This window comes from Haliaeetus albicilla, chromosome 22 (genome assembly GCF_947461875.1).
Source record: "Haliaeetus albicilla chromosome 22, bHalAlb1.1, whole genome shotgun sequence".
Taxonomy (NCBI): Eukaryota; Metazoa; Chordata; class Aves; order Accipitriformes; family Accipitridae; genus Haliaeetus; species Haliaeetus albicilla.
The window spans coordinates 20277481-20304098 of NC_091504.1; the positions used below are offsets into that span (position 1 = coordinate 20277481).

Here is a 26618-nt window from a genome sequence, read left to right on the forward strand (position 1 = left end):
AAAATCCCAGCTACGTCCCAAACCAGCTGTTACAACCATCTCCAGCAAGCTCTGTCCTCCTTCAGATGTAGACCCAAAGTCCCCACTTGCAGCCACATCCCCACCTTTACCAGCTTGCCCCTAGATGGGCCAACAGGAGCTTGGTAGCACATCCCTGGTGGCCAAAAAGCCCTTTTCAAGCAGGTTTTGCTGCTGATACTGAGTTGTGCAGTATATTTGCTTCCTGCCCGGTTGTCCAAGGTTACTCTGGGTCTGCCCACGAGAGCTGCAGTCACTGCCAGGACCAGCATGTTCACGCACCCTTAGCTATCAGTCTTCCCCTTCTCTTGCCTGGGTGTGAAACTCTTCCTCCAAATCGGCTTCTATCATCTCGGCTGCAATAGGAAACTGGTGGAGCAGAGGGGATGCTTAGTTATAGAAGAAATCCTTTACTGGGAGGCAGATTCAGGTGCGGGTGAAATTTCAGCAAATAACACTGAACTTCTGTGTTAAACAGCATCACCCAATGGGAGCTGGTTTGTTGCAGATGCTCCTTCCCCGCAGCAGCGGTACCCGCCTGAGCTCCAGCCCCAGTCCTGGCCCAGCAGCTGCTCTGCCCTCTGGCTCCCCACTCCAGGGGCTTTTCTGATAAGTTGAAAGTTCAGTGCCGAGTCTTAAAAAATCAGCAATAATGCCAAGCCTTCATACGAGGGTAAAAATAGCCTGAATAATTTAGGCAATTAGTTAATTAGCCTCATTTACTTGAAAGCATGGAGTGGTGTGGGAAGACTTTTCCACTGGTTTTGTAATGCTTTTCCCATTCACTTTGTTTGCTTTTCCCTTGCCATTTTCTCTGCTCCCTGACATAGATACAGGGACCCAAGGCACTTTAAAGTGGCGTACGCAGGGAAGTGAACGCAAGCCAGGACAGGATGCTGCACAGAGCCAGGGCAGTGCTGCAGGGAAGCAGGACTGGTTCTGGTACCCAGGCTTAATGTGTCATCACGTCATATTGGGAAGCAGGTAGCTTCCTTCCGTGCTGTCCCTTTCTCGTCTCACCTCTGACCCTTCATCACAGGTAAAGGCTGTGGCACATTCAGGATGACTCACAGCTATTTGACAAATATCTAGGGGGCCATACTCTGCACCTTGCTGTTCATAGCATCGCTCATTTGTTCGCAGCTAGCGCAGTCTGTTTTAGTCCTTACCTAGTCCTTAGACTAGAACTGACCGACAAGTGAAACAAGACAAGATAAAACAGGCATTTATTGAGGGGAACCAGGATGCTAAAATAGCACAAGGCCCAAGGCAAGGTGACTAGGTTGGTCCTTAATGCGCTGGCAGAGCAGCATCCCGCAGGCTTGCACAAGCGAGCCCCATGGTGACTGCATCCCTCGGTCCTCACTGCTCCCACCCAGCCCCTACGGACCACACATGGTCTCCAGGCAGAGCGGCTCAAAACCTTTGTCTTTGCCCCTTGCGTGGCTGCACAAGCTCACCTGGTTTGGGAGAGCTGGTGGTCAGATCCCCTCGGTCCTCCCCTGACTCACACGAGTCCCATTCATTATTGACCTGGGGAACTGAATGAGTTCTGTCTTCCTGAATTATTTCTGAAGATATTAGATCTTCTTAAATTGTTCATCTTCCCCAGAAATGACAGCTCGCAGGCACCTGGGAATAAATGGTGCCTTGGAACAATTTCATTGTTTCTATTCCAGGCAACAGGAATTCCTCAGATCTCGACATCAGTCCCCAAACCCTGGCGTGTTAGCATAACCTCCAGACAGCTATGAGTTTCTTGACCCAGAAAAAGGATGGGATTTATTATGAACACTGGGAGACCGGTGTCCTTGCAGCTCATGTACCTTAATGGTGCGCAGCTTATTGTGTGCTCCTCTGGCTGGAATTTTCTTGTCGAAACAGCTCTCTGTCAGCAAATGCCACTTCCGTGAAACGGCCTTTTGTTTGTGAAATCAAATCAATTTTGATTAATTTTCATTTTGGAAAAGAGGGAAAAACCCCTCCTCTTAAAAATGTTTTCATTCGCACAAGAAGGGCTTCAATTCTTTATTTCTTAAAGACCTTTTGTTTAAAGCCTTTGTGTTTTACAAGAAGTATTCAAAAGGGATGAAGCAAAATGAAGTGTTAAATATTTTGAAGCAAAATTTGTCCATTTGCATGAACTTTTAAAAAATTTTATTTAAAGGGAGGCAGGGATTGCACTTCTTTTCTCTCTGATTTTTTGCCTTTTTGTCCTAAACCAAGCATACCTGGGCTCCCAGCTCTGCCCTGGCTGACGCGTGCCAGTGTCTCCCACTACGCTGTGTGCTTTGGGGACGGTTCTGACTCCTGCCTTGACCCTGCTCACTTCGTCCAACCTCCCTCGAGGTGACGGTGCTGGAGCCGAGCGGAGGGGTCAACCCTTTTAGCCCTGCTCAAGGCTGACACCGCTCTCTGCAGCATCAGAGCTGCTGCGGTGACCTGCCCCTGTGTCCCTTTTCGGCTCCCGGAGCTGCTACATCTGTTTTTGTCAGCTCGGGCTGCCTTGCTGCACCGAACCGGGATGATGGCATCCCAGAGCTCCGACTCAAGCCAACATGCAGGCACAGACATGGTCATGTCATCAAATCGTGGCTGCATCCCATTCCCCTTCGGTCGGCAAAGCGCTCAGCCATCCCGGGGAGCTCTTAGCTCTGATTCCCTCTCCCTGGCAGCCCATCTCCTCCCTAAACTGCTGCTGCCTTCATGGGGACGTTATCTCATGCCGAGTGCCGCATTCCCCAGCAAGTCTACCTAATCAAAAAGCTTAAAACAAAATTTCCTTAGTTGCTCATTACATTTTTAAATGAGTGTCTCTCATTTGGCTGGCTAAATTGGACCAGCGTCTAGCACGAAGGATCATTTTTTTTCTGAAAGCCAGGGGTCATCTATCAGCATGTGGGTAGGACACTGAGCTTTCTCACCCAGCCTTGGAGTCCTGACTTCGTTAAGAGATGCAAGGCACCAGGATCGCACGGTGGAGGATGTATTCATGGAAAGAAGGGGTTTGCGCTTGTGCAAAGTGAGTGTAAATCATCGTGGAGCCCTGGCTGTGTAGCACCCACAGTTTGCCTTGTGCATGCTTCAGCTGCAGGCTGGAAAGGCAGGGTGCTCGAGGCAGGAGAAGGTGACACCAAGGTGCAGTCAGTTGGGGCAAAGCTTTCATCGCTATGGTAGCTTATTTTTAGAGCTGGTCCACATTGTTACACACACATTAAGGGTTTTTGTTTGGGTTTTTTTTTTTTATCCCGGGAAAAAGGTTTTTTGACCTACATAAAAAGGTTTGCATAAAGCTTTTGCATCCTTCAAAATCACTCATAAAACTTTTTAGAAAAAAAAAGAAAAAGAAAAAAACTTGTTTCAAGTTATTTGAAACTAATGGAAAAAAGTTCTCTCTGATTTTGTTAGTTTTCCTTCCCTCATTTCCTTTTTTTTAAACTCTAAGTAAAAAGCAGGGTAGTGGGAGAGAAAGGAGAAAGGAGTCATTAAAGAAAACCGAACATTTCTACTTTCTACTTGAAAGAACTAGAGTTGAACTGGAAAATGTTCTTTCAACTTAAAGAAAAAAAATCAGGAAAAAGTTTTGGCTGAAGGGTAAATATAAACGCTTCCAGTGAAAATGTTCTGAGGGGAGATCGGTTATTTTGGAGCAATTCTCCTCCCCAGCCCCATGGGATGCCCTTAGTTTTACACTTAAAAATGTGAGCTGCATAGATCACAGCCAGCGAGCGTTTGGGTTCCTCCTTGGGACTGTGACTTTCCTGCTGTTGCTTGGGGAAACAAACTCTCTGGATGGGGGACGCAGAATTAGCACGGTTTTGCTCAGGCTAATGGACCCACGTGGTTTTAACCTCTGGAGCTGGAATTTCACCGATTGCAGGGCACAAGCACTTGCTCTCACAGTTAATGAAATCTCCTGTTTTAACTGAGGCTACGAGGGACAGTTTCAGAGTCATCGAGCCTTTATTAAATCTACATGTCCTTCCGCTGCACAGAGCAAAGCTCTCCATGCACGTGTTGCTTTTAGTTTTCCTGGCACCACATCCCTCTCTGCCTTCCGACACATGTGTCTCTTGCTGGAATTTCTTCTCCCAGCCTCCAGCACTCAAACAGCCGAGCAGCATTTGTGTGTCTCCAACAAGTAGCCGCTGAGCCCGAGAAACGCATTAGCTGCCTGACCTGGTTCCAGCCAGGTGTGAAAAGATGCAGTGGCTCTGGCTCTGCTCCACCTTTTTCGACCATGTGAGGAGAGGCATAAGGCTTCTCCTCTCTCCACCAGTTCGCATCATTCAAGTCTACTTAAAAAAAGAAAAAAAAATGGGATAGGAGTGGCGGGAGGATAGACAGAGCCAATCACGGGGAAAGCTGGGCAGATTAAAAGGCATTTACTGGGCTTTCTGTGCTAGAAATGAAAGAAAAACCCTCCAATTAGCCATCTGCCCGAGGAGCTGAGCAGGAAGGGATAAAAGCTGAGATGCTTTTGCAGGAGCAAGGGGAAATCGCCAGCCACGAGACGGCTTGTGGGCTCTGAGTCAGGTGTTGTCGTCAGAGGGGTGTTCAGCGCGTGGCTGGCGTGAAAGCCGTGGTGCTAAGGGGGGACCTTCCCTTGGAGGGCTGCCAAAAGGCTCCGTCCCACTTCTCTGCCTTCCCTTCCTTTCTTCTGCAGCTCTCCTCCTTCTTGGGGATGACCCGCTTTTGCAGTCCTAAATTTGTGCTCAGAGCATGGGAGCTTCTTCACCCTGGCAAGGGCTGGCGCTCACGTCTGGAGCAATAAGCTTGCTTGCACGCTCGGGGAGGTGTTGTGGCTGCTGGGCAGCGTGGTTACATCTCACGATCCTTGTCCTCCAGAGCCAAGGGCCTCCTGCCCCCATACCTGCATGTCCCATATATCAGCACACCCAAGCCCCTGGCCAGTGCTTTGGGTCACTTGTCACCGTTTTGTGAAATAAATGGGGCACCTGGGAAGGGAAGAAGCAGCTGTTCCGCCTCCCTGGGCTTCGAGCATCCGCTCCTTGCACACACTCGCACAGGCTTCCTTTACCTAACAAACAATTATTTAGCAAAGTATGCAAATAGTATAATTACTGTTATTTGTTTAGCTGCTACAAGTGTTTAAAATGTAAATGTCAACTTTGGGATTTTTGCAGGGTACGTGTGTGTTGTTGTTGGCTTGCTTTCTCCTGCGTGTGTTCTCCCTGGATTGCAATTTGATGAATTTCTCCTTGTCCTAGAAAAAAAAGCTAATGTGGTTTCTCTGCGATTACAGCAGAAGATGCCGAAGTGGAGATTACTCACAGTAACTCCTCTTACTTAGCAGATCTGAGTGGGAGGCAGGATTCATTACACCGTGCAGAGAAACAAAGAGGAAATGTCTTTCAGCCGACTGCTTGTGTCTGCCGCGGCAGCATCCTCGCCAGTGCCAGGGCTTCCCTCCCTGGAAGGCAGAGGGTCAGGCAGCACAGCGACGGCGATGTCGGAACCTTGGCAGCAGGCTCTCGGGGACCTCTTCCCGGCCTGCCACCTCCATGCACAGGAGGAGCGTCGAGTCTGAACTTTGGTTTTCTGGGAGGTGATTTTTTTCTTTGCAGGAGAAATAGAAATCATGTTACAGCCATCCTGGTATGGATCTACCCCACTTGCGTTCTCAAAGCAGAGCCCTGGTACTCAGTACAGTGATGTTTTCCCACCATCACCTGTCCTGGCTGTCATTTGGTATAAATTGAGCACTGAGGAGATGGTCATCAGTAGATCATAGCCTGTCGTTCATGCAATTGATCCAAGGCTTGTTACCATCACCCGTGCAGGACTTGAGGAGTCAGTCCATACTCTAGATGCTATTGAGTGGCTCTTGCAGTCCAGTGTCAGCAGCTGGTCCCTGTTACAGGCAGTGCAGGGTCTCTGCAACTGCAGCACCTCTGCTGCTCTTTCACAGCATCCCATACCCACCGGGGAGGACCCAGACCCAGCCATGCTGGGGCTTAAGAGCTTTTTCAGATGCACAGCTCCAAGATGAATCCAGTTGGATTCATCAGCTGGCAGCAAGCCTGGCACCAGCTTTTCATTCAGTTGGCTCAAAAGCCAGCCTGGGAGTTGGCGTGAAAATGGAAAGGCTGCATCGCTCCCGTATCCCACCCTCCATCCCCTTCGTGGCCCCTGTCTGTGCAGCATGCCGGACACGGAGCTCAGGGTTTTCATGTGAATCCCAGGGCGGGAGAAGGATAAGAGGTTTTCACCTCTGGTGTGAACCAGGGGAACTGGAAAGAGTGAGGCGGTAAATGCAACTAACAGCTCGGCTCCCAGGGGAGCAGGGTGAGCTTCACGCCTAGCTCAGCACTGAGACGTGAGCCCCGGAGCACAGTGCACAGCCAGGGCACTCGCTGCTTGTAGCAGGATGGGGTTCAGGACTTCTCCACATGCAGATGCTGCCACTGAACCGGGTGAGTCCATGCCCAGCGTGGATCCGAGTCTACTGGGATCAGTGATTGCAGCTGGGGATGGGTTGGGGTGTAAGCCTACGCAGGGGGGTGGCGAAGCATAAGCTGGGCCCTGTGGCATGGCTGCGGTACAGCAAGAAGATGCTGAACCAGGCTTTCCTGCTGCTTGAGGTTTCCCCTCTGCTCTCTGGCAGGGCATGAGTTGCTGGCACAGGAGGACTTTGGCATGCTGGCTAAATGCTAGGAGTTGGTGCATAGCTCAGACACGTTCATCTCCTAAATGGGGCTGTCCATGCTCTCTGGACTAGCTTGTTAGTGCCCTGCTGTTGGTGCAGGTACCTACAGCCATCAGTGATGCCACCGGTCCCCAGACACTTGCACCAGACAGTTGGGCCGTGGGGTGGAACCAGCGAAGCTGCTTGTTTCTTAATTGCAAAGACAGGAATCCAATGACCTTTGACAGATTTCATAGCCCAGCAGGCGCATGTAATTGAAGCCGGTGATGATTTGTCATGGCTCTAGGCTCTCCCTATCTATTTCATTCCTGCTTGCTCCCTCAGTCTCTCTTACCCTTCTTACTCTTTCCTTCTTTGTGATCTCATTAACTCTCTGCCTCTCTCTTTTACTCTTTTCAACCGTAGCTCTTCCCAGCATGAAGAGGTACCTCAGGTTCTATTCGTCTTCGAGGGATTTAGGTTTTGTGCCTCACACTATTTTCTCCACTTCACATCCATTATCCCAGAAAACCTCTTCCTTCCCGTGACCAGGAGACCTGCACCCACCAGAAAATTCAACCCCATTCCAAGAGTAATCATAAATAATGCATTGCTGCAGTTAATACCCCCAAAGCAGCCATGAGCTCCAAATGCCAATTTCCCACCCCCATGAGGTGAAGGTTGAAGCAACATTATCATTTTTATTTAAATTCCCTTGTAGGTGGCAGGTTCAATGCTATTAACATATTTCAATTCAAGCCATTCTTATTTTAATTAGCCTTAAGTAATTAGTTCTAATTCATTGCCATTTTTTGCTCTGCATATTTTGGGTTATTTACTTCCCTTGCTAAGTAACAATTTGATGTAATTATGTGCTACTCATTCTTTCTATTTACATATGCTCACTCACTCAGATTTCCTCGTTGAAATTTCAACAGATCCTTTGAATTCCCTCTTGAATTGTTTTCTGAGCTGTCAGCGGTGTGGAAATTGTGGGGTGGAAAGAGAATTGATCCTCTTTTCTGGACAACCCTGGTGCCAAAGGCAGTGACAGTGCATGTGAGCACCTGGGCTGGCAGTGGGTTGCTCTTGGCAGGGAAGGTCCATTGCCAGGCTTTGTTCCTGGGAGTCTGGATTCCCATATGAAAGGAGTTTGGGGATTGTATCCAACTCTCTCTGCCTTCCTCTTGGGCTGCTTTAGCCCAGATGCCAAAGGGACCAGTCACTGTCGCAGCTTCCCTTCATTTTCTTTGTGCAGCCAAAGATGCTTTGGCTTTCCAGAACGGAAATGGCCCGGCTTTCCAGAAGTGCAGCGCCTCTGTTCCTCAAAAACTCTGTGCCCTTTAAAATGCTGTATTTTTTTAAGATATTTTGAGTACTTTGAGCAAATCTGCCACATTTATATATGGCAGTTTCTTATCTGGAATGTACCTTTATCTCAGCAGCCATTTTCCGAAATCCTCTCAGGGACCATATTCTTGTCTTCACCTTCTTTCCTTGAGGATTGCCCTTCTCTTAGCACCTTCTCCGTAGCTGAGATTCTCAGAGGATTGTGGTTCATCCATCTGAGGCTGGCTATTTGCTGATCAGCTGCTCTGAATCCATCTTTTTCACTCAAAACTTGATTCTGAGAGGCCTTAACATGACTTCCTGCAAAAACGTGGATTTCATGCTCACAGGGAGCGTGTGCGTACCTGTGTGTATATGCCTCGCAACTTTTAAGTGCATTATCCAACTCCAGCTGAATTTGATAGAGGATAGCAGTCTCAAAAATAGCAAGTTCCCTCAAGGTTTGAGCAGACAGGCAGAGGTAGAAGAGAGATGCCCTACTTCTGCTGAGGAAAAAGCTGCCATGTTGTGCTGAGCCTTTATTTGATGCTGGTGAATCCATTTGGGAGAGAGCACATATCTCAGCACCCCACCCACAGGAAGGACTTCAATCAGCACATGCTCCTTCTCGGGCGCCCAAGTCAATCAAGCTCAAGAAAAGCAGGATTTCATAGTTCCGGTGCTCACGGAACTGCTTGTTTTTTTCAAGTAGCTTTTTCACTAAAATCTTATCAGCCCTTTGAATCCATGTACCATTAGCAAATGCTGCTTGCTTCATGAATATGCATGTTCACAATATGTAGCATTGGCTTAACCACTCCCATTGAAGTTGATAATAAAACTCCTGCTGACTTCAAAGAGAACAGAGTCAAGCAATGCTGAGTGCTTTGGAAAATCCCACCCCTGGTTGTTATTTTATTTTTAACACATCTACTCAGGAGCTGTGGGATGGGACTAAATACTCAAGAATGAGTAAAGAGGAATGAAAGAAAAGATCAAACAGCCAAAAATGAAAATCCAGATTCCCAAGTAAATATTTAATGACCTGTCCTTGGATCGAAGACTCACAGCGGGAGCAATTTTCCTTTTGTGTCAGGAAGGGTCACAAACTGCTGCTTTGAGGGATGAGAGAGTTGCTCTGCACCTCACACTGCCCTCCGTCCATGATCTTCTCATGGAGGCCAATGGTGGAAGTTTAGATCTGAACAACACAGAGCATGGAACATTCAAACTGTGTCAAGGCTACACATGCTCATGGGTTGGAGTGGAATTGATTCCTTAAATTCTGCTCCTACACTTGAGTTTTCCATGTCTAGGAGGGCCCAGAGAGGGACTGGTCCTCTCTGCTGGCACCAGGACAAGGCAAAGACCCAAAGCACCCCATGGGTTATCAACTCTGCAAACTAGCAGACTACAAATCTCTTCAATCCCATCTTAAATGATCCATTCCTCTACTCCTCTCTTGCTTTGTGTTGTGCAGGAAAAAGGCGTTGCAGAGTTTTACAGCTCTTCAACTTTTATTCAGATGAATTACGTTCTCGGGTCTCTGTTTTCCCCGTACTTGGTGCCATAGCTTCCAAACTCCCATGGGAAGGTGAAGGACCCAATTTAGCAGAGCACTATGCATCCAACTGACTTCAAGGGGCATAAACATGCTTAAAATTGTAACACATGAGTGATTTCAACTGGGCAGAACTCTCTTAACATAAGCATGTATTTACCTGTTTTGCTGAATCAGGGCATGTTCTCCTTACAGGGACTTTATGTTTTACTGTCAGCTCTTTTGGTATCTTCTTCTCCTAAGATTATTTCCAGTGGAAAGAACACAGTATTTTTCATTCCAGCAGTATTTTTGGTAACAGTTACTATTTCCTGACAATATGTCTGTATTTTAGGACAAAACCAAATTACATGTTGGAAGCTCCTTTCCCCACTGCAGTTTCTCCAGCACTACTCACGAGCCAGTAACATCAAAATCATAATCTGGAAGAGGCACAATAGACGCTATATTAAGTTTTATACAGACTTGCCATCAAATTACATGCAATAGCTACTTGATCATGTTATATCAATCCATTTTCGCCTGTCCATTTGAAAAGCAATTACTTTTATCTTGATCACTTATTTGTTAATTCAGACCTTGCAAGGATTTTACCTATAGTTTTTGTCTGATGACAGCAGAATTCTCCTGTTCATCTGTTTTAGTACAATATGATTTTGTTGGTGCACAGTTGCATGATAAGGGGTATAGGCAAAAAGGACCCTCTCACTGTGACTCATTTTAATTGTTTTTCTGATTTTTGTCTTTTATTATCCATTCCTTGAAGTGAAGCCTATAAAAATCTTGACAGCAGTTAGGACTTGAGGCTGTAAAGCAGTCATGCTAAAACCAGTGACAAATATTTTTTTCTTTTGCTCTCCTGCCTGCCACCATGCTCCTGAAGACTGTAAATTTACCATCAAACTTTTGCAGTTAGAACCTGTCTTTTCAGCTCAGGAAACATAGGTAAAATCCTACTCCCTGACTACACCATATAATCATTATTATCATACAAATCCTAAGTACTTTCTGTAATCTTCTAGGCTGTTTTCATAACAATCAAGTGATTTAGGAGAAAATAGGAGGATCATAATTGTGGAAAATTGTATTATGCTGCATCTTTTGCCCATTCCCTGAGATCAAAAGGGTTAATTTTCCCTTGCTCTATACCTCATACAAACTTGGTACCTGTACAGCTAACTCATTTTGGTGCAGGTGAGCACAGCACAGAGCATTATCTTATGGTGTTATCTTACACTACAGATTTTTCTTGATGGTCAATTCCTTAAACTTGCTTGAGGAAAGACCCACAGAGGTTGAAAGAGTCTCCAGTTTGGATTCAATACAAATTATTCCTAATTTCTGTCCCAGATATCTATTTTTCTTCTGGTCAGTACTTTTACTTGAAGCTTAATACTAGTTTGCTGTAAAAACAGTTGTGAAGAACTACACTCAACTCAATAGGTTTTATTATTAAAAAAAAGCCTGTAAAGTTACGGTTGCATTTTTTTCTAAGTGCCTAAGAGATTGTGGATAGTTGCAGAAGTAACCCACAGAATGAGTAGAAATCAGGAAGAAGTAAGTTCATACACATGCTGCTTTATCTGCCTAGTTGGAACCTGCATACTTTGTTCTAGATTGCAGTTTCATTCTGAAACTATGTAAAAGCACCTTATAGGATAAAACTTTTAGGTGTATTAAACTCATCCCATAAGGTTTATTTTTGTATATGGATAAGAGATTACAGCTTTTATTTTGAGCTTCCAAAGACATCATCAAAAGCAATTGTTACTTTTTGAATACTTACTTTGTAGTCTGGTATCTGTCCTACACTAGTTAATTCATATAAATCTAAAGAAATGGTTGCAAGCAGGATGGCATCAGAAATATGGAAATATAGCATCTGGGTAGAAAGGGTTGTTTTTTGCAACATTTCCATTGAAATTAGTTTCTTCTGCCAGATAAACAGATGCAGTGAAAACATTCTTATCTGCAGCCTTTCTTTTGGGGAGATTAAATGAGTGAATCAGCTATCAAAACATTATTTCTTTTGATTAAATAGAAGATATTTATAGCATTTCTAAATATAAACCAAACATGAGACAAAAAAGGAAAGTTCACAGGGAATGGCCACTCTACACAGTCAGATGCTTTTTCTGTACCCAAAAGTATTTTTAAATTTCTTTCTTCGCCTAGGTTGGGTGAATGCAGTTCACTGTGCACTGAGGGTGTTTAACAGACTACAGTCCTGATGCTCATATTTTGGTCTGACTCTGTGGGCTGCAGATATGTTTGCTTATAGATTTCCCTTTGTTTCACACTAGAATAACAACAACATACCTCACGGTTTTCAAGAGTCTGCCTTTTTCTTATGTTTTGGTACAAGTTCTGGAATAGGCACCTGGAAAGCCTGAAAATTTAGCAAGGAGGTGATAGAAGAATTTGCATCTTGAAGGAAATTATAAGATTTTTGACGTATGTTCGCATTCTGAATAGAATGTTAAGTTAATACTAAAATATATTTCAGGTTAATTTTAAAGGCATTTAGATATGAATATTGAAGATTTATTATGTGACAAAAATAAAAACTAAAAATTCTCCTGAAGTCTTGAAAATGAAAACCAAAACCTTTCTAGCTCTTTTAAAATGTGATTTTACCAGAACTAATTCATGGCAGGAGAAATTTCAGTTTTGCTGAAATGCAACTTTCTGGCTGGAAAGTGAACTAGCATCTGACCAGGACTGCCTGACTGTAGGGCTAGCTGGTCACGGCCTTTGCCAGGAATTAAATGTTTTTCAGCCCTTTGACCATTGGTATGATACTGTAGTGTTGGGCACTTTGTTTTTTTTCTTTTTCCCAACTGAGCTACATCTTATTAAAATAATTTTGCATTTTTTTCTGAAAAATTTCCATATTTTTGTACATGTATATGAACTCGCTTGTAAGAAGGCAAGCCAAACTCTTTTATCTTACTGCCCCTTTCATGGAAGTCTCCTTTGGCCACTTTTATTTGTGATTTTGCCTTTTCCCTTGATTATGTATTGAGATTTCTGTTAGACTTTTTAGTATTCTGTCTCGCTTTTGGTTTACAGTGTTCATCTTTGGAGCCTGAAGTCTTTGTATTTCTTTATCAAGGGAAAAGGCAGGGGTTTTGTAACTATATTTTCTTTACATTGTTAGCAATTCCAAGAATTTTCTTGGAATAAAAGCTTTCACTGCTTCTTGTAAGATATCATCATGAGTAATCCTGAGTCATTTAATTTTACATATTCTAAAATATCTCTTCTAAGATGGTCATACTGACATTTGTGTTCTCTGTCAACATAGTATTTAATACTGAGCCTAATGCTGTGTTTTCCCTGCTTTCCAGTGAACAATCTGAACCAAAAATATACCGTTATCTGAATGTTTTCGGTCAAATATTTAAACGCTAGTATGGAAGATGATTATTGACTTTTCAGTTAAATGATGTAGTCTTCTGCAGAAATCAGTTTTCCTTATATATTCACCAGCTGTATTTAAGAACTAGCATTTGGCTAGCATTCTTCAAGATTTAAAATAGAATAATATCTCATGCAGTGTCTTTCCTTGAGAGATCTCCAACACATCACAGTCACATTAGCCTGTTTTTAAATACAGGGAAATTGAGGCACAGCTGTAGAAACTTGTCCCAGGTAACTCAATGCCTGAAGAAGGCAGACAAAGAGAAACCAAGACGAAAAGGAGAAACCAAGCCATCAGTGCTGTATCTGTCCTGCTGGACTGTCATACCGTTAAGTAAATCTCTTCAGTTCACAGGAGTCCAATTTATATCACTAGGCTCTAAGAAGCCCATGTGTGGTGCATGTGTGTATGTTCCTAGATAAACAGATAGATGCACACTTCACGTGTCTACGTTACTTTTGGTATCACACTGCGAACTGAAGGTCTTGTTCAACCCTGTCTTGAACATATTCCCATGACCACCGTGAACATCCCCTTAAATAAGTATGATCCATCTTGATTTTCCAGATGGGTCAGGAAAAAACAGGTTTTTTCTGACAGGCATAAGCCAATTGGTATAGAGAACTGAAGTCTTCAAGGCATTTCCTTGGTCCCTAAGGAACCCCTTGGCTTCCAGCCATTGGCTTTTTGTCGTCAGCTGCATTCTGCTTCTGGCAGTAACATGCCCCAGGAAAGAGCACAAATCTTTCTCCTTGTGAATTAAAGCCCACAACATTGGGTAGTTAAAAATCCTTCATCTTTGTCTTTAGCCTCATGAATTTTATTCCCACTCTTTCTGCATGTTTGTTGGCTTTGGAGAAGGGTCCTGACATGCTTTTCATAATTTAGCTGTCCTGCTCAGAACCAGTTGCAAACATTTCTTTTAGAAAGCTATTTATGTATGGCAGTCTGGCCTTCCTCTGGTAACTTCTCCTTCCATTTATTTCCCTATTTCTATTTGATTTTCTGATGTTGGTCTTTGAAGTTGCAATGTCTGGTTTTCCCGTAGAGTTCCTGGGTCTCCAGTCCTGGGTTTTGCGCAGATTACCTGGCACATGGTGTATTGCAGGAGTGGAAGCTGGAGATGTTTGGGCGTGATGGCTCTAAGAGGTGTATAGATCTTGCTTTTCTGAGAGGACTGAAATTGGCCCCCACTGAAGTCATGGTAGTAATATTCTCATTGGTTTCTGGAAGATTCATAGCAAGAAATCCCCTAGAAGATAGTGGGATTATTTTTGCAGTGTAGATTATTAGCATTGACCCTGGACTACAGCAAAAATGAGACATGGAGCCTTTTGTATACAAAATAGCTCTCAAGGCTGTAACCAAACCCTTAAAATTGCAGTACATGGCTGTTCAAAACTGAGAAGATGGGTACAGAATACAGCTGATTTTTCAGAATTAAATTGTTGATTTTTGGAAGCCTGGGATTGCTAATCTCAGGAAAACTCAAACTCAGTAAAAGGATTGATCTTTTTGAAAGGCTACACTCAGTTGAGAGACCAGTCCCTGCTTTCCTCCCAGGACCACAAAATTACAACTTTCAGGCCACACTTTGGAAGGGATTGGATGTAATCTGTGCCTTATACATGACATAAATGAATCAGATGAGATGATCAGGCACCAGAGTGTCCTCAGGTCTTAGTTAAATATTGAGATCACCACAGTGTGTGCTTATGGTGAGGAGAGAGGATTTCTCCTCAATCGTCTCCTGCCTGCAGAGAGAACTGCTTCACTTGTGTCTGTTCACTGTAGGTGTTGGCCAATTGCTCCCAACCTACCATTGCTATGACACTGTATTGCCACAACTTGGGTTGCTCTCACCAGTCAAGCACTGCCTGTTCTAGCAATATAAAGGTTAAGTGTCTAGGCTAAGTTCATCAGCTAGACTCCTCCATAGTCGGTGGAGAAAGTTTAACACCTCCAGAATGTAATTCATCCCATCCAAAAATAGATGTCTAAGACAGGAAGAATGAATCACTCTGTGGGTGTTGGTGCGCATCTCTCTGTTCACTGATGATAAAAGAAGTCTAGACAATTACCTTAACCTAGACATCCAGCTGTAAGACACCTTCAGCTGTGCGAGATCTAGCTATGCTTTCAGGTCCCTAAAGACAGATTTCAAAACCCCTGTTCAAATGCGAAGTAGCTTTCTGATTTCCCTGCAGCTTTCAAGCTGAAGTCACTTTTGACAATCAGACTTCTTCTGTCTCAGTGAGACACATATGGCAGTTTTACCATAACTGAATAGCTTTTTAATGAAAGGGTTTTTACCCTCAGTCCCATCTGGGAGTTATCCATGAGAAGTTGATGATGGTTTGAGGAATATTTCTTTCTATTACTTGCTGAATCATTGTCACCATTAAATATTGCTGCATAATTTCCTCACAAAGAGTCTGTTCCATGTAGATAATATTCAAAATGTGGTCCCCATTGGTTACTTTGATTGAACACATGCCACAGAGCACGTCCTCCACGAGCAGGAGCACAACTCTTCAGCTGGTAGTTGCAAACACTCACATTTGTGAGTTCATTTCTCATGTGAGTTCATTTCTTATCCTTGCTCTTGCCTTCCTAGGAGCTCATTTGTTAGTGTTTGGGGAAAGGCAGACAGGGATAGGCAATGGATGACTGCAGAAGGAAAGGGAGAAGGCAATAGAGTAACAAGACTCTAAGGAGTTGCAGAGCATCCATGGAGCCCCGGAGAAGGAGGCTGCAGCGGAGGCAGCTGAGAGGAGGTAAAGCCTCTCACACTGGACAAGGAAAGAGCTGCCATATCCACCACTGCCATTCCTCACTGCCCACCTCGCCCCATGGAGATGACCTTGGCAAGAGCAAAACCGGCAGAGCAGCCCAGAGCGCTTGAACATTGGCTGCTCCCCTTTCCAGCCCACGTCTTAGAGCAAAGCCACCTCCAGCTGGTGTTTCCATGAAAAGACCAGACAGTGAGTGGAGGCAAGCACAGCCCAACTCCAGCCCCAGGTGGTCGTCCTTGCTCCCAAGGTGGTGACATCCCTCCCTGTTGGATTGCAGAGCAGATAGGTGAGGACGATGGTGTCTCCAGTGGGACAACATGGTTCACCAGCAGAGGTGGGCAGATGTGTTGCTCTGCAGGCAGGGTGGGCTGTCAGAGAGGGGACTTCAGGGTGCCAGTTTGTGTGTCTAAAGCTTCCATCCCAGGCAAGTTAGAAGGAGGAGAGACTACTCACCTTCGGTGGCTCTGTAGAGAAGAACATCTTGGTTCACCTTGAAATAGATGAAGATTTAATTCCTTTTTGCTTTTAGATTATTTTTTGTCCTTGCCGTTTTAAAAAATTCAATTCAACATGGAAGCATAGTCTCCAAGAAAAATACACTGAAACATTTTGACCATTATGGTTAACAGAAAATATTCCCCTTTTCAAGATGCCTTTTGTCCCTCTTTTTTTGGGAGAGGGCAGTAAGTTTGGATGAATCCTGAAATGGTTTTTTTGCGTGTGTGTGTGAATTTTCTAGTTGCCAGAAAAAATAATTTGCCCAGTGATGTTACAGGTGTCTCTTTGCCTCCCCTGCCAAGACATCTGCCCACTGCTGCCCGCAGGAGCCCTTGGTGGAGTCCGAGCCGAAGCGATTGATGTGTTTCTCTCTGGGAGTTCCTTGCTTCAGTCCTCGCTGTGTCAGCTCTGAACGCAGCCTGCCAAGATTCAAGCAAATATTCAAGAAAAGGTTGAGGTATTCACCAAGCTCGAACTATTGTACAAGAAATACCCTGAAGCAAAAACAGAGCTATGAGACACCATCACACAGAGTCGCTTCCCCCACCCCGGCAGGCACCATGCTGTACCAGACAAACTCCTCCAGATAGGATCCAGGCAGAGATGTTTGCTTAACACAGCAGCTCTTTGAAAAGGCAAATAAATGGACAGTGAAGCTACACAGACATGTCACTGTGCAGCGATTTCCGTTTAGCATTTACGTTTAGTGCCAGGAAACCCTGACTCATGAATATGAAATCAGAAGGAAAGGAAGAAAGCAGTTGTTCATTATTAGAGCTTCGAATTGGGCATGTGGTGGAAATTAGCATTAAAAACCACACAGGTTAAAAAGAGAGGGGCTGGCTCTGATGGTCCAGGAGGCTTGAAGACCCCAGGTCTGCAACCAGGGGATGTGCTTTTGTGGGGTGCTTTCTGCTCGCAGGCTTTGCCCACGGGGTGTTACTGCTAGAGAAGAGCCCTGAAGCTTGGGGTTACCCATGATGCTGCTCTTGCTCGCATAGAGGCAAGGGAAAGCGGGTCCTGAATATTCTTGGAAATCCTCCAAATTTACACTGAGGCAATGGTGAGCAAAGGCAGGGAAGAAGAGCCACTTCATAATTATCAGAAATAAGAGAAATAAGCAAGAGCAACCTCCAAGGGAAAGGAACAATCTCAGACAGAAAACTCAAGGTCCAGAAAAAAAAGGTCACATTTAATTGAGACTCAGTGGGGTCAAAATGAAGGAGCCCACAGCCCCAAACCTTCTGCAGGTGGGATGCCTGTCTCTGCCCCACACCTGCACTCGGGAGCTGAGAATAGCCTCTGTGAGGCTGGTGCAAGGCTGGCTGCCTTTAACACAAGCTGTCTTTCTTCCAGCCATGAAGGTGGGACATCATCCTTATTTCTGCACCTATTTCCCCTTGCAAAAGAAGAGCTTGGTCTGCCTCAAGCCCCCATTGCCAGGCCCCAGGGAGGGATGTGGGTCAGAAGAGCGGATGCTATCTCAGCAAATATTTTTGATGGTACCAGGAAGGATGAAGCAAGTGGAGGCATTGCTGCAGGGCAGCAAGGGCTTGATTTCCAAAGCATCTCTTTGCATATAACCCTGGGAGCAGCTCAAGGCAGCGAGGAAGCATGCCATCCCCGCTATTGTCTTCATCTGAAGCCGCCCAGCTGCGCTGTATAAGTACCCCTCTATTTCCTTGCATCTTGGTAATTCCAGCACCCTTAGAATATTACGAGAGCTCATCTATCAGCATGGGGCATAGCAGCTCGCAGCAACAGCAAAACATTCGGCAGATACTCCAGGCCTGGAGCATGTGAGATGTCGTAATGGTGGCCGCAGGGTGGGCCAGGTGAGCAGTTGGATGATGGGTTGGGTGGGCAAGCAAGTGTTGCATGGGACCAGGCAGATCTGCCAGGCTGCTCCTTGTGCTACCTCTGCCCTCGGTGACAACATCCAGTGGCTGTTTTGCAGACCCAAGCTTTGCCCCGAGGCCGGGCCATGGGAAGCTGCCTGGCAGGGCTCTTTTCCACCCCATGCTGCCTATGACAGCTTCACAGAGTCGTTAGCAAGCAAGGCGAGCTTGACGTGAATAATTAAAATACCTGCTGTGCTTTTAAATAGTTCAGAGCTGCCTTGGAGCTGCGTGTGTGAGCGATGGCTGCTGTCTTTGGAGGAGGCCTCAGGAAAGAGAAGGGAGGAGGGCTGATACCCAGTGGGAAATTAAGGGCTCAATGCTCCTTCTGGCAGGGGGAAGGATGGTGCTGGCAGCTCCCATAGGGATGCGGGCAGTCCCTACCCCTGAGTGGAGACTGGAGGCTGACGCAGCTCTCCTTGCCGATGAACAGGCATCTCTCAGTGCAAAACTCTCCAAAGTGTCCTCTCTGCCAAAGGCTGAGCTCAGCACCCGTCCTTCCAGCCGCCCCACAGCTCTCGCGCCGGTTCAGCTCTCCAAACCTGCGGGATGAGGACGTGGGACGAGGGGGGACGGGGACAGCACTGCTGCCTTGGGGGGCAGCAAGTCACTCCGTCAGCACGGGCAGCTTGGGGCACCTCGCCTGAGCACGCACAGGCGGAGTCTGGGGAGGATGCGCTGTCTTTTCCAAAGATGCCGTTTCCCCAAGATATCAATTAGACACTGAAATGAAAACAGTTTCTGCATGAACAATTAACAAAGAGTTTCCTGCAGTCTCTCGGCGGCCGGACTCCCTCTGTTCCTGCGATGCTGTCGCTACCCCCAGCTGTCTCTGAGTTTTTATCACAATAGCACTGAAGGGCTCCGTCCCCTGCCGCTGAGGAGCTTCTTGCAACAGGGAAAGATATCAAACACCACATTGGTGTCAGTGCTGCTGGAGCGTGGAGCTGGGAAGCTGTAAATCATCTCTTCTTGTGAAAAAATGGGTTTCTAGGCAGGGGATGGAGGGAAAAATGACATTCCCCATGAGTTAGTTTCAGATTGAATTAAACAATTGGTTGACCATAGATATATTTTTTTTCTCTATATATATTTTGCTGTGGAGAGCCTGGACAATTCCAATTTGGGGTGACTGTGCAGTGATTTTTTTTTCCCTCCTTTTTTTTTAGTTCAGCCAATGATCCAAAAAATCGGTTATTTTCACAGCTTTGCCATAAATACCTCCAGGGCAGGTGAAAGCAGAGTTTCTAGCAGAGACAGGAAAAAAAGGCCATTTGGTGACTGGGGCATGGCATGGTGAGGAGGGAGGGAGAGGTGTGTGCCGGCAGCTTTGCAGCAGTGCGCAAAAGGCATCCCGACGTTCGGTCCTTTCCCCAGTCTCACATGAGCAGTGGGAGCTGCCGCCTGCCCCCCTCGCCCGTGGCCCACAAAAGGCGAGGGCTGCCGAGCTGAAGATCAACAGATTAGTCTTCTTCTCCCTCTATGGCAGAATGCTATCCATCTAAAGATTTCCTTTAATTTAGAGCCGTGTAGAGTTTGAAAAGCCCTTCAAGTTCACTTGGGCTGATGAATTGGTAATTGAGTGTACCTGGATGTTGGTGCCGTCTTTCCCTCTCTCTGCATTTGTATCAGTCCGTGTTTGTTTTCCCGAGCTGTAAATCACTCAGAGCTTGGAGAGGCTTTTATCAAATCCTGCTAGGAGCCAGTCGCTTTCCCTTTCACAAACACATTGCTAATGCCACGTGGAACCCACTGGCTTTGCTGCTCATTTAAAAACAATGAGGATGTTATTAAATGGAAAAAAAAAATTCCTTAGCAACAGGGGGAAGGAGGAGGAACAGAATTGCTCCTGTCTCTCTGGTGCTTGCTCCTTCCATCTAATATCTGTCCCATTGATCTCCTAATATGCTCTGCTTTGAAAGCCTGATTTATTGCCCCGCGCTTCCTTATCTCCCTGCGTGTCTCAGTCCGTTAGAGCACACATTGTTCTTGGCTTCATTAGCATCCAGGCAGGTCGGCCGCCGGCCCTTGGTCCATGCTCACGTGAGCAGTGTTCCACCTCCTGGGCTGCACACTGGTACCCCTTTCTCTACAGGATCTGGCCTGCCCCAGCCAGCACTGGGCATGGAGAGTTAAGCGAGTCAGGCTCTTCATCTTAAGGTCTCCAGGTTCTTCATCTTAAGGTCTCCAGGTTCTCCAACGTGTCCTTGGTGTCCACCTCTCCAGTGGCCTCTGAAGATACCTGTCCCTCTCCATCACCTGTAGAGGGACCGCAGCTAGCTCTGTTCCCATGTTAGCCATATCCATGGCTGATATTTGGTCCAGTGGACACGCTCTAACACCGACAGGTTTGGCAAAAGGGAATTTCAAACAAGAGAGGTAGCAGTCCTGATTTGCAATTCTTGGAGCTGCTCCGGTCCCTAACCCAATGGAGGAGCTGAAACAGCACCATGTGGCTGGCATAGCCCATCAGCGCAGCCTATGTTTCGAATATAGATTGTTTTGAATGAACTGTTATGGTGCTATTTGCTCAGGGCGAAAAATGGCAAGTTATTTCCATTAACAAAGAAATGGGAGAACTTTGCAATCTGTGTGTGAACATTTTGTGAGCATAAAATGAGGTGAAGTTCGCCAAACCGATTATTCATTATGAATTGTTCATTCAGCTCTAATTGCTTGGGTTTAGCTGTTGTTAGAAGGACTGTGTGACACCTTTGTAGTATGCAGTTAAGGTCAGAAAAGTGTTGGTAGGAATAACTTCATGTTAAGTCAAGCTTTTCTTTGGGTGTAACAGTACTATTCCTGCTTAGCTTAGCAAGAGAAATAAATGCTGCTGCTTGGCTTCTTCTTGTCACTCTGCAGCCGAGATAGCTAATGGAGAGTGAGTTGTGCCTTATTGACTCCCACTTTCTCTGTAGGACGAATAATTAAATTCACCTGCAGAATCCCCATCTTCTCATGCATGGCAGTGTGCAACTTCCCTGCATCTTAGCTAACTAGATTAGAGATTACGCATGCCAGGATCGTTGATGAGAAAGCACAAGCTAGAAAGGATCTGGCTTGGCTTTCAGATCCCAGGTGGTATTTGCAGGACTGACGCTTAGGAAAAGCATCACTTTTTTTGCTTCTAACCTGACAAACTTTGTCTGGAAACCCAGAGGAACAAGCAACAGGGAGCCCCACTGTCTGTCTTTCAACAGCATTTTCTGAAATGGAGCTACACTTTAAAGTCTCGTCAGTTCAGCCTTTCACTTTACAGAATATGTGCCCGTCTCTAAAATACCAGGTTATTTTTTCTTACCCCCATAATATTCTCATCCGACATTCGCTCTCCTGGAAATCACCAATCCAACATTCACCTACCTGCATTCAAATACCTGTCATTGTTCTTGCACTACTGTCCTTCTCCTTCCAATTTAAAGATTATATTTCATAACTGACCTCCAACTACCTATTGCTTCCCTGTGACACTTCTCACCCTTGCCTACCTGATTGATTAGTCTATTATGTTCTCCACTCTCCTGACGACTTACAGATTGCCCGGTATCTGTCACAGGCTTGCTTTTGTTCTGTAATATTATTCTTGGAGTTTTGCAACACCCTCCAGCTGCCATTCTCTCTCCCCATTCGCTGTCCTCCACCTGCCTCTCTTGTGAATGTCTAGTTTGGAAAAAGGAGAAGAAATCTTTTGCGAAAAAAAAAATCCTACCTGCTGTGAGTTCACACATATGCTGGTTAAACCCCACATTTAAGATGCTGTCATTTTCAATGGGGCTCTTTATTTCCTTTGCACCATTTGGAGGTAATAAAATGTCACCAGATCAGACTATGATCAGTGACACGGCTTGGAAGGCAGCTTTCTCCAGAAAATTTCCTCACTTGCATAAGTCAATGAAACAGCGACAGAGCAGGAAGCAATGTTGTGTTTAAAGATGTGTGTAGGTAAGAGGTGTCCCAGATCCATCCATCCCCCTGCACTTGTCAGAGGTTGTCCAGCTCTCTGATATTGTTCCAGACTTGTCCCAGCTCTGTCCATCACTCTGACGTTTAATTAACTGCCCTATTCTCCTGGATCTTGCACTGGATTTGTGTTGTCTTTCTGAAATACCTCTTAGGTCATGTCTGAATATTACTAACAGGAGGAATAATAAAATGGTTGTCACTAATATTGGTATTACTGTTATTATGTTGATGATAATAAAACAAGACATTGAATATCACAAAGATGAGTATTGTTACCATCAGTGTCACTTCTTCTTGCTATACTGGTTGTCTCGCATCACAGGTGAGCAGGAGCTTGACAGCAGTGGTAACCATAGAGAGCCCTGGCCAGCCAGGCATCCAAAAGTAAGAGAAAAACAGAGAGGGGGTTGGAAGTGACCGATGAGGACAATAAAATCACGCTTAAGATTTAAAAACATATTTATGAGACCAATACCCAGGTGTAAGGATGATTAGTAAGCTTATTAAAATCTGTCCGTGCTGGGTGGCTGGTGCTGGTGGTGGCAGTGGCTCCTCACTCCTCCAGGAGCTCTGCGTTGATGTCCGTCTTGTACCATCTGCCCTGTGCATGCCCAGAGCTTTTCATCTCCCCGGCATCTCTTTCAGTCCCCATCTGGCATTCGAGCCATTCCTCTTACTTCAGTCCCAGGTCCCCTTCCAGCGTTTCTTACAGTCCCTCCTCTGGTGGCAGGTGGATTTCTTTTCTGTTTTAGTAACTAAGTTGAGCAGTTGATCTCATTTGGACCTCCCCTTGGTCCTCTTCCCATTCACATCTGGTCCCCGCATCTGTGTCTGATCCATAACTTGAGTAGCTGTGCTGTCCCTGGGATGGCTTTATGTTAATCAAGCTGTCAATCAATCTTTTGTACCCCCTGATGAAACTCCCTCTTACGTTTTCTTTTTTTTTTTCCTTGCAGTTCAAATACTGGGCTTGGTGACCATCTGGTGGGATCCCGAATGCTGTGTCCAGTGTGCCTCCCAGCCCCTGCAGACAACAACTAGGAGACGTTCATGACTGTAGCAGGAACCAGCAGCGACACACAGGTGCAAAGGTAAGGGGTGACCTTGTCGACTGCATCTCCCGAGTGAGAGAAGTAGCTGGTGTGAGACAGCTGGCCACAGGAGAGAGCCAACAGGGATCGCGTGGATGGAGCAAGTCTCTCTGGGGAGGGTTCACCTACCTGGAAATCCTCTCCAGGAGTGGATCGCAAAGGGGAGCCTCATGGCATTCATTTCCAAGAGGGAAGAGGCTGGTGCAGACATGGACAGCGATTCAGGGTTGTGTTTCTCATATTGCTGTTCTTGTTCTTGATTTCTGGTGGGCCTCTTCTCTGAGCGCTGGCCAAGCATGGACCTTCCCGGGGAAACCCTGAATGGCTGAGCTGCGGCTGCTGCGCTCCTGAAAGTGTGGTAGTAGTGAAAGTTACCATGGTTATAATTTTTATTTTTATTTTTTTTTAAGATTGAATTCACATTCTTCTGTTAAGATTTAAGGAATTTGGAAAAAGTGCATTTTTTTTCCCCAGATGAGAAGTGCAACATGTGCCTCCATCCCAACTTCTACAAAATTGTGTTTTACAAAGCAGAAAGAGAACATCAGGTTCATGTTGGTGCTGTAACTTAGTTTTCTAAGACCAGAGTTTGCCCTGTGTTTCCTGTTGAAATGACTAGCTGTGCTGGGCACTCAGAAATTTTCTCCCTCTTTCTCATCTCCACCTTGACATTATGAAAAGGGTTTTCATCAGTCCATTGAAAGAAAGAGATAACTTTTGTATAAGAGTGCACAGACGACAGAGTTGAGTTTTTTGGGTAGTATGTAATTTTTTTTACACTGTTATTATTTAAAATATGGTTTTTAAGAGGACAAAAGGGAATAGTTTAATGGAAACAAATTTCTATAGCAAAATGCGCAGCTGGATAAAACAAGATTGTTATTGCTTGGGAAGACAGGTGAATTTGGAATTTGAGTACAAAAGGTGTTAAAAAGTGTGCTTAAACTTCCCTTCAGTGTGCTGTTGAGATTGAAAAGAGTAATTTTTGGAGAAAAACTTCCTTGAGCCTCCATTTCCAGCATTGTCACGTCTATAGCAGCAGCCTTTTCCCACAGCTATTATCATGTTTTCACCTTTTCTTCTTCCACATCATTTGTCCTTTTTTTGAAGAAGATGTAGCGCTGGTGAAAAGTGTGCAGGTCTGCAAGCTGGACCTGGCCAGCAAGGGAGGAACTGCAGTGCTGGAGGTGCACGGGCATCTCTGAAGGCCAGATGGGACCGAGAGAATACAGTCCCTGATGGGAGAGATGGAAAGATGGACAGCCTGGCCTGGGGGTAGTCATTTTGAAAGCATCCACAAGTCTACAGCTCTTAAGACCTCCTTTCCAAAGTGACTTTTAACCAATTAGGAACCTAAACATTATTGAAGATAAGCAGAGCTTAGGTGCTCAGGTCCCTCCAGGCAGACACAAATATCTCAGCAATGCAGACAGATAGACAGGGTTGTCTGTCCTGATGGATCCAGACCCAGAGCCAGGCAATGAATTACAAATATAAGTGCTGAAACAGCGAGCTTGGGACACAAAGGATAAAAGACAGTTGTGTTATTTGAGCTGATAAGCCCTGCGTCTTGAAGATGCTTGCATCAAAGGCTCCTGCAGGGTTTTCACAATTGAGTGTTATCCCATCCAGCACTGAGTTACCAAAGATGTAAAATGAGACTTGAAGAGAAAGCTTCATGCCTGCCACAAAAGAGCAGAATAAGAGTTTGTTTTGAGAACTATTAGGCTGAATAATTTGAGATTGGTCTCCGTGGACACTGTGAGACATTGCTCCCCACAGAACAATGATTGCCATTAATGTCTCAGCTCCCTGCCTCCTTCCTCCTTCTTCTCCCCAACCTCTGCAAGGGTTGGGTCAAATCCTGCCCAGCCAGCATGAACAATATTTTCCCCTTCTTTGGTAATTATTGTCCCTTCTATTCATTTCTCAGAAGCCTTTTCACAAGCAAGAGGTATTTTCAAGGGTTGCAAGCATTCATCTCAAGGTACATTTTCATGGCTATTCTCCTTGGAAGAGCTGGAAAGTTAATTTACTTTATTAAGCCAAATGAAAGGAGCTTATGAAGGTAGCCTGTGCAGCATTGTGCAGGGGGTCAGGGAGCTAGAGAGGAGAGTCCTCTGAGATTGCTGCTGAATTTCTTGCAGAAGCTGAAAAGTAGGTGTTGCTGTTTAGTCTGGTGCTGTTCTTCTTTACATTGTGCAGGCTCCCTTTCAAACAGCCAATGCTGAGATCTTTTGCATGGTTCCATCACTGGTCTAGCCACAAAGGCTTAAGAGCAGTAATATTTGTAGGGAAGCGTAGTATCTTTGGATTGGCAAGTGTGGAAGTAGCCATGCTCGCAGCACTGGATTGCTCTTTGGGGGAGCAGGTGCCCGGGTGACTCTGGTGAAGGTCCACAAGATGGGGAGCCCCAGCCAGCCCGTCCCTGATGTAGGCAGGTAGCCGCTGACACCCGACTGCACGGACCCTTCTGCAAGCAGCTTCATGCAATGAGCAGATGGCTAAAAATCATCTCCTGGGCAATTCACTTCAGCCATCAATTAAATTGTTTGCTGTGAACAGTTTGGCCCCATCCAGCTCCAGGATTTCAGCCTTGTAATTTTGCTGGCAGAGGACAACGGTGCCATGTCCGTGAAATCTGCCTGCCAACTGCTTCCCCTGCTAAGCATTTTCTAGGCTAACAATCTCGAAAACCTTGCCAGCAGCCCCAGCTCTGTCCCTTTCAGGGCAAGCCACTCATTTAAACGTGAGCACCTCTAAATGACTCCATCTGCTAAGTGACGTTAGTAAAGAAAAGATTATAGGAGGAGTTATTGCTGTGTCCTCAGGTCATAACCCTGTTATAAAATGGGCTGGAAGAACAAGGGGACTGTGAGGAGCTGAGGCTCAAAACCACCTGGGTGACTGTCAGCTTGATTTATTTTCTTGCTCATTAGATAAATTAGAAAACTGGCAAAAGAAATTGTTGCCCACTCTCGGCTGCTTGGTAACCTGCCACGTGGCAAGAGATGTCGGCCGCAGGGAGACGCGGCTCCTTCCCACCTCCCTGGCCCCTCTCCCCCAGCCACCCCAGCACCGGGGCAGGAGGGCAGGGACATGGGGTGGGACTTGGATATGCTTGTGCCATACGTCTTGGCGGTCCTGTCATCCTAAACCACCTCATTGACCCATCTGACCAACCGCTGGCAACCACTAGAGTTTTGCTTTTCTCTAATACTGTTGATTTTTGAATAGCAGCAGTTTTCTAGGTGAAAACAGTGATACCAATATTGCTTTTGAATACTAGCTTTGACCTCAGAACTGTTTGTTACCTTCATTTCACAAATCAAACTAAAGCAAAATAATCTGGTTTGTGGCAGTATTGTCAGCCAGGACCTGCTGCCCTTCAG

General features: G+C 45.6%; 1 protein-coding gene across 2 annotated transcripts in view; it reads left to right on the forward strand.

Annotated features, from left to right (window-relative positions):
• The window catches only part of ELFN1 (extracellular leucine rich repeat and fibronectin type III domain containing 1), a 109705-nt gene that overhangs the window by 37024 nt on the left and 46063 nt on the right, over positions 1-26618 (forward strand). For both annotated transcript variants that reach the window (XM_069810258.1, XM_069810257.1), the window contains exon 3: positions 23092-23226. The gene's annotated coding sequence lies outside the window, so the exon portion shown is untranslated. The remainder of the gene's footprint in view (positions 1-23091; positions 23227-26618) is intronic.